Raw genomic sequence first — 9209 nt, 5'->3', positions numbered from 1 at the left:
GGTGCCCAGAGCAAAATAGTGGAAATGGATTCCAGGGGAAGGCTGGAGAGAAAAGCTATATTGATCGACGGAAACTGGGTGGAGCAGGTATTTACAGAGCAAATGCCTTTTGAAACATATCAGCAGGCAAACAGGGCGGAGACCTCACGGGCTGATGGCACCTCCTATATATGGAAAGCTTGACAGGATGTCCAGATAAAGGTGATGCCTCACCTGGCGGAAAAAAACCCCAACAAAACAGCGAAATCTAGGACAGATTTTATGGTTTCTAGGAAAGTTCAGTATCTCCATGTGTGTACTGAACAGTTGCTTCTGTCACTACAAGACAGGCAGTGAGGGGCTGGAGTGTGTCCAGAGAAGGGAATGGAGCTGGGGAAGGGCTGGAGCACCTGGAGCAGCTGAGAGAGCTGAGAAAGGAGCTCAGCTGGAGAAGAGGAGGCTCGGCAGGGACCACTCTATCCACAAATCCCTGACAGGAGGGTGCAGCCAGGTGGGGGTCAGGCTCTGCCCTCAGGGAAGAAGGGACAGGATGAGAGGAAACAGCTTCAAGTCATGCTAGGGGACGTTCAGGTTGGATAGCAGGGAAAAATTCTTCCCAGAAAAGGTTGTCTATCACTGTCACAGTCTGCCCAAGGCAGTGGTGGAGTTCCCATCCCTGGAGGGATTTAAAAGCGATGTGGATGTGGCACCTGGGGATATAGGTTAGTGGTGGCCTGGGCAGTGCTGGGGGAATGGGTGGACTTGATCCTAGAGGGTTTTTCCAACCTTAATGATTCCTTGATCCTATGTGTGGGTTACCCTGGCCTCATCTCGCACTGAGGGGTGTTCCTGGGCCATGGAGGGAAGCTGAGGGTCCTCTTGAAGAGGATGGCCAACATGGGCTGCCCTGCAGGGTCTCCAAGGGGAGCATCCCTTGCACACCTGCACTGCTGACAGAGACAGATTTGCAGGGTCATACCACAAACAGTTTGCTCTCCTTTCTCTGAGTCCCATCTCTGCACAAATGAGCCCCTGTTCAGTCAGAGGAAGGACACTGGAGCCTCCTCCTCATATACCAAGAGACTTAGAACTCCCCTGAGGCTGTGTCAGATCTCTTGGGAATTTGTCCATGGAGTCCCATCAGCAAGTGGAGTAGTGCTAGTGTCCATGAAGGACTTGGAGATGGAACAGCACCCACCAGGGAAAGGAAAGTAACAACGCCTGGAAAACTACTATCCAGAGATCTGGGAGTCTTGGGTGGGATGGAAGACCTGTGTACATCAAAGGAAAGATGGAAAACATCAGGACAAACCAGCAGGGCATAAGCAATCCAGGATGTTCTTGGAATGCGCTGATGGAAATGTCCCTCTCCAAGGAACAGAGAGGTGCTGTGCTGGATCTTGTTCTCACCCTTCTCAGGAGGGGCTGATTGGGAATGTGAAGCTCCAAGGAAGCCTGGGTGCCATGACCATGAAAGGTTCACAATCCTCAGGCAGCAAGGAGGGTGCTGAGCAAGCTCCCAGCCCTGGGCTTCAGGAGAGCAGATTTTGGTCTCTTCAGTGAGCTGCTTGTTAAAGAAGCACAGGATAATGCCCTGGTGGTAAGAGGGGCCCAAAGAAGCTGATTGATATTCAAGGATCATCTCCTCCAAGCTCAGAAGTGATGAATCCCAAAAAAGAGGAATCCCAGAATCCCAAAAATCTCAGAATCCTAGAACAGTTTGGGTGGGAAAGGACCTTAAAGCTCATCTTGTTTTGCCCCCTGACATGGACAGGGACATTTTCCATGAGACCAGCTTGCACCCAGGCAAAAAATCCAGGAGGTCTCTGTGGATGAACAAGGAGGTGCTGGAGAATTTCAAACATGAGAAGGAAGCCTAAAGAGGATGGAAGCAAAGACAAATAGCTGGGGAGGAATAGAGAGGTTAGGAAAGGTAAAGCACTGGTAGAATTAAACCTTACCAAAGACATCAGAGGCAACAAGAAAAGTTTCTACAGGTAAACTGGAGATAAAAGTAAGATGAGACAAATGGTGGGCTGTCTCTGGAAGGAAATGGGAGAGCTGCTTTCCTGGGACATAGAAGAAGATCCACCTCATGTAGGAGAAGGTCAGGTCTGAGGTCTTCTTAGGAACCTGAAGGTGCACCTGGAGCCTGTAAACACCAACACCCCGATGAGGATCCAATGTAGATTCAGCCTCTTGATCCATCCTGGCTGACTCCTGGCTCTCACAAGGGATGTGTGGGAGCTGATGACACAGACACAGCAACAGTGTGGGCCCAAGGCAGGGCTTCTGCTGAAAACCCTGCCAGGGCTGGATCTGCCTCTGAGTAACAGAGAACTGCTCACAAATCTCCTGCCTCCTGTTCCTCTGGAGAGGTGGGAAGGGCAGAAAGGGCCACCTTCTTTCCCGGCATGGCCTCCAAAAAAGGAGACAGAGGAGTCCTTTTTACTTTGACTAAAGGGAGAGGCCACGGGGCATTCCCCTTGGGTGTCTCTAAATTTTGGAGGCACAGCCTCCCTTTTATCCTAATTTTCTGGCTGCATTTCCCTCTCTGCTTCCCCATGGGCTGAAGTACTTGAGAGGTACAGATTTCCCAGAACACCTGATACCTAAGAATCCCCTCTGATGTATAACCCTTCCTTTAATTTTTATTTCTGATGGAATTAATGGGTTTTCCTCCGTTGTTTCTTTCATCTTTCTATATCAAATTTCATTTACCAGCAAACGTACAGTTTGTTTGTAAAAGCAAATATATTTTTTTTTTCCCATTCATCAATCAGTGGAATCCATCCCTCTCAGTGCTAGTCTTATCTACCAACAGACCCACAAATTGTTTGTGAAGACAAATCTGTCATTCCTCTCAGAACAGACTCCTCCTTTCAAGCCCAGCAAGAACCTGAGACAGTGCCCATGGCCACACCACGCACTTCTAGGTAAGGAAGGAATTAAAACTCAAGACCATTACTGCTTGTCCCTGCAGGGGTCATCAAAGCAGCGTGGAAATCCAGGTGTCTGCCCAGGGAACAGGCACAATAAATGATTTCATGCTCAGAGTTACTTTTTGTAGGAAAAAACTCCTGAAATTTGTGTTTTCTATCCTCAGTTGCAATGGAGGAGACTTGACATGTTTTAAGGGCAAGAAAATTTATCTCGGGGTCTTGGAAACCTGCAAAGGGGATAAAGTTCGCAGACAGCCTCACTTTACTCCTTTGCTTTTCCAGGTGTTTTGTGGCCTGGCTCCTTCACCACCACCATCTTCATCCCAAAGAAGGAAGGAATTTCAAGTCGAATTCTCACAAGAAATCTTTCAGGTCTGAGTTATGCTGGTCCCACCAGCTTCGTGGTCTGGTCTCTGGAGATCCCTCAAGTGAGTGTGTGACACTTTCAGCTACGAATGAAAGGCTGATGCCCTGTTCCTACAACTGCTCCACCACACACATAACAGGCACAAAAGGTAAGGGTGGCCAGTCCTCCTTTCTCCAGCAGCACTGGACTTGAAGCTCTCCCACAAGGGGACTTGGTCTTTTGTTGACATGCTGATGGATCAATTAATCAATTAATTAAAGTATTCATTATTTTTTGAGGCTTTCTCATGCAATGGTGCTGCTTTAGGGGAGTTCATAGCTGAGGGTGTCAGTGGGGAGTGTCTGCTCAAGCAGGAGCTGCAGGTCAGGCTCCTGCTGAGGCTCCCAAGCTCCCTGCTTGGTTCTCCTGGCATCAAGGCTATTGATAAATCACATTCCCATCCCTTCTTGCCTTCAGGACAATGTTGACATGGAGGGTATCCAGGGCTTGGACATTGGCCAAGTCACTGTTGTCTTTTCCAAGACCAACCGAGCCCCACTGTACGATACTCTCATTGTTAATGGTTAATTAAACCAATAGCCATTAAATCCTTAGCCATATGGTAATGAATTAACTAGAAACCATTGTTTATGGTTGATCACTGTATCCAGCTCCAGTAACTGACCTAACTGGGGTGTCAGTACCCTGTGAGACAGTGTGGGTCAGCTGGGCAGTGGCGAGGCGAGCCTCGGGAGCAGCCTGGCCCCGTGGCCACGGCGAGCTCCCATGGGTGCCTAAGCTGAAGTGGAGGTGCACACTGCTCCACTGTGATCCTGCCATGGACCGAGGGAGCTCGTGGCACTGCTGGGGGGGCTGCAGAGCCAGCTCTGGCCATTGTGTTTGAGCAAGGGCTGTGCAAACAGCACTACGTGCCGGGCCAAGGCTGCCGCTGCCATTTCTTGTTGGCAGCACGAGGTCGGAGGTTCAGAGGGACAGATTTGGGTCCAGAGTCTATGTGTGAGGAGAGCTGTGGCTCTCTGTGACTCAGACTGGGGGACTGACAGGGGTGGCCTCGGGAGCAGAGTGGGTGCACCTTGTAGGGCTCTGGGGCAGGAGGGGAAGAGCAGATTGAGGTGGATGTTGTGAGGAAGAGGAGCACAATCTGCTCGTTCCCTTCCTGCATGCTTGCCCACACACACTCTGCCCCTGCGCCAGGTCTGCGGCTGCCTTCACTCCTTCCTCCTGCCCTGTCTCCTCTGATGTCCCTTCTCACCTGGCCCTTCGGCCTCTTTCCATGTGGTCTGAGGGCACGTTTGTCCCACAGGAACCGAATAGAAAGCCAAGGAGCTGAAGAAGGTGGGGATGGAGTCCCTGACATGCTGAGGCTTAGTGAGGGGGATGGGGTGCACTGGGGCTCTGTGTGAAGGTACAAACCCCACCCTGCACCCCACAGTTGCATAAGTGGTCCAAATACCAGTTCTTTGCAGATATTCAAACATCCCCTTCTCCAAAAATGCTGTTGAGGCTGCGGCAGCAGCAGCAAGGCTGGGCTAGGAGTGTTTGCTGAGCAAGCAGCTGCTGATTGCACAGATGGGACTCACTAGGCTCCAGGTGGGTTGAACTTTGTTCCAGGAATCACCTATTACAACTTGTGCTCACCTCCACTGCCTTGGCTTTGGATTCTTTTCTCTGCCATGGGAATGATTTTCCTCTGGGCCATTTATAATGGAATCACAGAACAGTTTGGGCTGGAAGTGACCTTAAACTCATCCCGTTCCACCCCCTGCCATGGTCAGGAGCACCTTCCACTATCCCAGGTTGCTCCAAGCCCTGTCCAACCTGGCCTTGGACACTTCCAGGGATGGGGCAGCCACAGTTTCTAAGTTTAAGTTCTATTTTCTATCTTTGCTGCCTCATGGTTCTTCCTCACAGTTACCTTCTGTATCTTCTGCAATACCCTGACCCAGGGCAGCTGCCAGGACTGCTCAGAGGGGCTTGTCCCACCAGACATGGAATTAGGTAGAGTTGATGCATTTTTTGGTACCTGTCCCTGGGATGCTGTAAGGAGGCAAGAGTTGGTATTTAGGAAAACATCTAATTCCCTGCAAAACCAAGTTGTGGGTGTGCAGTTGGCACACAACGTGGATCAAAGCAAGAGGTGTGTGCAGGCATGGGGGGGCATGTTACCACTAATGGCACCAGTCATGAGACATCTTTCCCCTGTCAGATCCATGCTGAAGATACTCACTCAGCAAAGCTTGGCTGGGAAGCAGGGAAGAATGGGATAGGAACTGTTCCAAACAATCAGCTGGGACACCACATCCCAAAAGAAGCTATCTCCTCTTCCCATTAGTCAATCCCATCTTTGAAAAGGCAATTTCTGAGTGAGAAGAATGCAGGTCCAGGCTGGGGAGAAGTGAGGAGATAACTCTGAACTGAGTAAGGGATAAGTTAAAGAAAAAAGAAAGAAAAGGGTGAAGTTCCTCAAACTGAGAACTCAAACTGGGAATCCTGCAGTGTGTTAGAGCTCAAAGTGCAGCCCAGCTGTAGGTGCTGTTCCTGGGGCAGAGCTGTGTCTTGTGCCCAAGAGCTGGAGTTCTCTTCTTGGCTCAGCCAGGAAGAGTGCAGATGCAGGAAAATGACTTAAGCAGACCCAGCACCCCACTGAAATCCTTTAGGAGATGATGATGTCCAAGGTTTTGGTTGGGATGCTGTTCCCTGGTTTGTCCCCTCAAGCCAAGACCTTGAGTGCTGCCAGGAGCTGGGACAGGAGCTGGCCACAGTCCCAAACTCCAGGTGCCCCAGCTGGGGCAATGTCCCTGCCACAGGACTCTGGCCATGGCACACCCTCTGTGTTCCCCCAGCACCCTTTCTGCTCACACCTCTTTTATTTTTGCTTGGTCACTTGTGACCAGGAGAAACTGCACCGTGGCTGCTGGACAATTGAGCAGCCTGTACTTTTGGCATTTGTGAACAAAGCAGAGGTAACCCTGAACTCCTCCATGTCTCTCCTTAAAACCAGGACAGCTCAACTTGCAGTAAATCCTTTAATTCAGCCTGGATTGCTGAAGGTGGGAATAACCTCTGAGCCACCACCTCTGCCCTTTAACATGAGATACTCCATGCCACCTCTACTGTAATTACCCTCTGAAGGTGTCACCCTGGAATGAGAGCCAGCTCAGATTTATATGTTAGGGGCTAAGTTCAGCACAACCTGCTCCCCTCTTTTGTTTTCTCTAGAATGTCTCTCTTTTGTATGTCTTTTGTCTGCTCTTTAGTATGTCCTCTGACACAGCCAGAGCCTGCAAGAGTTGCTAATGGAAATATTATGCTAATGAGAAAAAAAGCTGATGGCTCATTTGGTGTAAAGCTCTCCCCTGGGAAGCTGTTTGCTGCTGGGCTCTGAAAATCTGTGCTGGCATGCCTCGTGGTAGACAAGGAAGGAGGCACAGGTTGGTGGCTCCAACTTCCCCGGAGCTTTCTGTCATTACACAAGTCTGATGACCTTGACTAAAAGCCCGGTCTTTTTTGGGGGATTTCCCACCTCAGGGAGTGTGCAAAAGGAACAAAAATCTTGTTTGTAACAGGATCTTCACCAAGCTTTTCCTGCTGTTTGTTCATGTTGTGTCTCCATGGCATGTTTATGAGGATGGTGTTGATGTCAGCACGGGGCAGTGGGACTCCTGTGAGAGCCAGGACTCAGTAGAAATGTTTGGTTTGGTGGAAAAATCTTACTCCTGCATACAAGAAACCATTGCCCAGGATAAAGTGGGATGGAAATGGATTGAGGTATAGGATCAAACCCTTCAAAGAAGGTCTTGTTTCCCATTCCTTGGTCTAATCAGGGGAGAGCTTTGTGTTCTTGCCAGTGTGCCAGAGTACCCCAAGGGCTGATTGCTCCCTAAGGAATGGGGACCCCAGCATGATCCTTGTCCCCCACAGTCTCCATCCGAAGTAATCAGGATGGGTCCTGGATAACAGCTGGACTCAGCCCAGAGTCCAGATCTCCTGGGATCTGTTGGTGACAAGGAAGGTCTGAGGCTGGGATCAGATCTGGGGGCAGTAGCAGGGTTGGAGACATCCTGGGGATCACCAGGTAGGTCCAAGATCTGGCTGAGGGTTGGGGTCAGGACCAAGAGTGCCATGGCCAGGCAGGGGCAGAGCTGTGGTGGAGCTGGGGACCTGTGCTTCTCCAGCATTGCTCAGGCAGGCTCCTGGAAGATTTTAGTGGAGGTCCCCAGGGAGGCTGGACATGAGGGACGATGGGTTTGTAGGAGCAGGTGATGCCTTTTGGTAAGGGATGTCTCTTGCACAGCTGAGCAGTGCTTCTCCAAGGCTTGTTGCCTCTCTCTGCCCCCAGCATGTGGCCCTGGCACTCTCTGGCTGTGGTGTCCGTCCAGGTTCCACCTGGCAGAGGTGTGGCAGGACCTGCAGTGGATGACAGGAGGAGGACACTGGTGGTCAGAGGTGTGGTGGTGCAGGTGGAAGGGCAGAAACCTCTGGTGAAGAGGGGAAAAACAGATGTCAGGTCAGCCATGGACACGGCCATGCTGAGACCTTCAGACCCTGGCAGTGAGCAGACTCCCCAAAACGAGCTCATTTTCCTTTCCCACTGCAGTTACAAGAGAATTGCAGTGGAATTAAGTAGTTTTCCCCAATACCTTGCCTAGAACATAATTGATGTTTACTGATCAATCACCACTGTCCAACAATGGTTGTTGTTGCCCAGAGAGGTTCTGGAGTCTCCATCCCTGGAAGTGTCCAAGGCCAGGTTGGACAGGGCTTGGAGCAACCTGGGAGAGTGGAGGAGGTCCCTGTCAATGGCAGGAGGGCTGGATTAGATGAGCTTTGAGGTCCTTTCCAACCCCAACCATTCTGGGATTTTATGACTACGCCTACAGAGTGCAGCCATGTCCCTCCACCTTATGCAACTTTCAACAAAGCGTCTGAAGCAAGAATTTTTCTGGTTCCTTCCTTATTCTCGCAACAGTTTTCAGGAGCTGTTAGAGCCATGTCACACTGCAGCTGGGCTTTGCCATCACATTCCCCAGTGCCACGGCACCCACATGGGCAGAGGGTGGGGACAAGGACCCCGTGGATGATGCTGGGGGTCTCTGGGAGGCTGCTGCTGCATCTCGATGTTCACCCCAGCCCAGACCTGCCTCACTGAGACCAGCCCCAGCCAGACCTGTGTCCTTGAAGCCCCCCCAACCCTGCCCATATTTTCTGCTCCTTTATCCCTGCAGCTGGAAGTGCAATGAGGATTAAAATGCCACGGGAGTCTAAAAGCCCTCAGGAGGGGGTTTGAAATCTGCTCAGCTGGGTCTTTTGCTCCCCCGTCTTCTCCTCCCAGAACTCTTAGCAGTCCCAAAACTTTTATTATTTTCCACATTGCAAAACAGTAATTACTGGAAAGGATGAGGTTGTTTGAGAGCCAGGGTCCAGCGGTGCCTCAAGGCTGTGCCAGCCCCGGGTGGCCCGGGAGTGAGCACGGGAGGAGCCATTCCCCTCGGATTTTATCTCGATGAGAACATCTTGACCAGCGAGCAGGAAACAAATTCCTCTGTCACTCAGGAGTGAGAGGAGGCACCAGAAGGTCAAGCCTGCCCGTAGGCTCCTCAGCAATCCCTGGGCAGGGCAGGTGTCTCACTGGTGGTGTGGTGGTCACCAGGGCTGGGCTGGCGGGGAGGAGATGCCCTCCCAGGTCCTGGGGCCAGTATTTGCTCACTGGTGTCATACTCAGCTCTTGACCTCTAAAGGGTGAGATGTTTGCATGGCTCGTGACAGATCTGTCTTTGAAAATCTCAAGAGCAGAAGGGAAATTAATTTAACTAGAGTTCAAAGGGTCTCCAACAAAGACTAAGCCTTGCTGTTATTCTAAAGTGTTATTTCCATTAATTCCTTTTTAATGCTGCTTTAAAATTACAGAGTGGAAGGGAATG

The sequence above is a fragment of the Cinclus cinclus genome, chromosome 10 (assembly GCF_963662255.1).
Source record: "Cinclus cinclus chromosome 10, bCinCin1.1, whole genome shotgun sequence".
Classification (NCBI taxonomy): Eukaryota; Metazoa; Chordata; class Aves; order Passeriformes; family Cinclidae; genus Cinclus; species Cinclus cinclus.
This window is presented reverse-complemented; position numbering follows the sequence as displayed.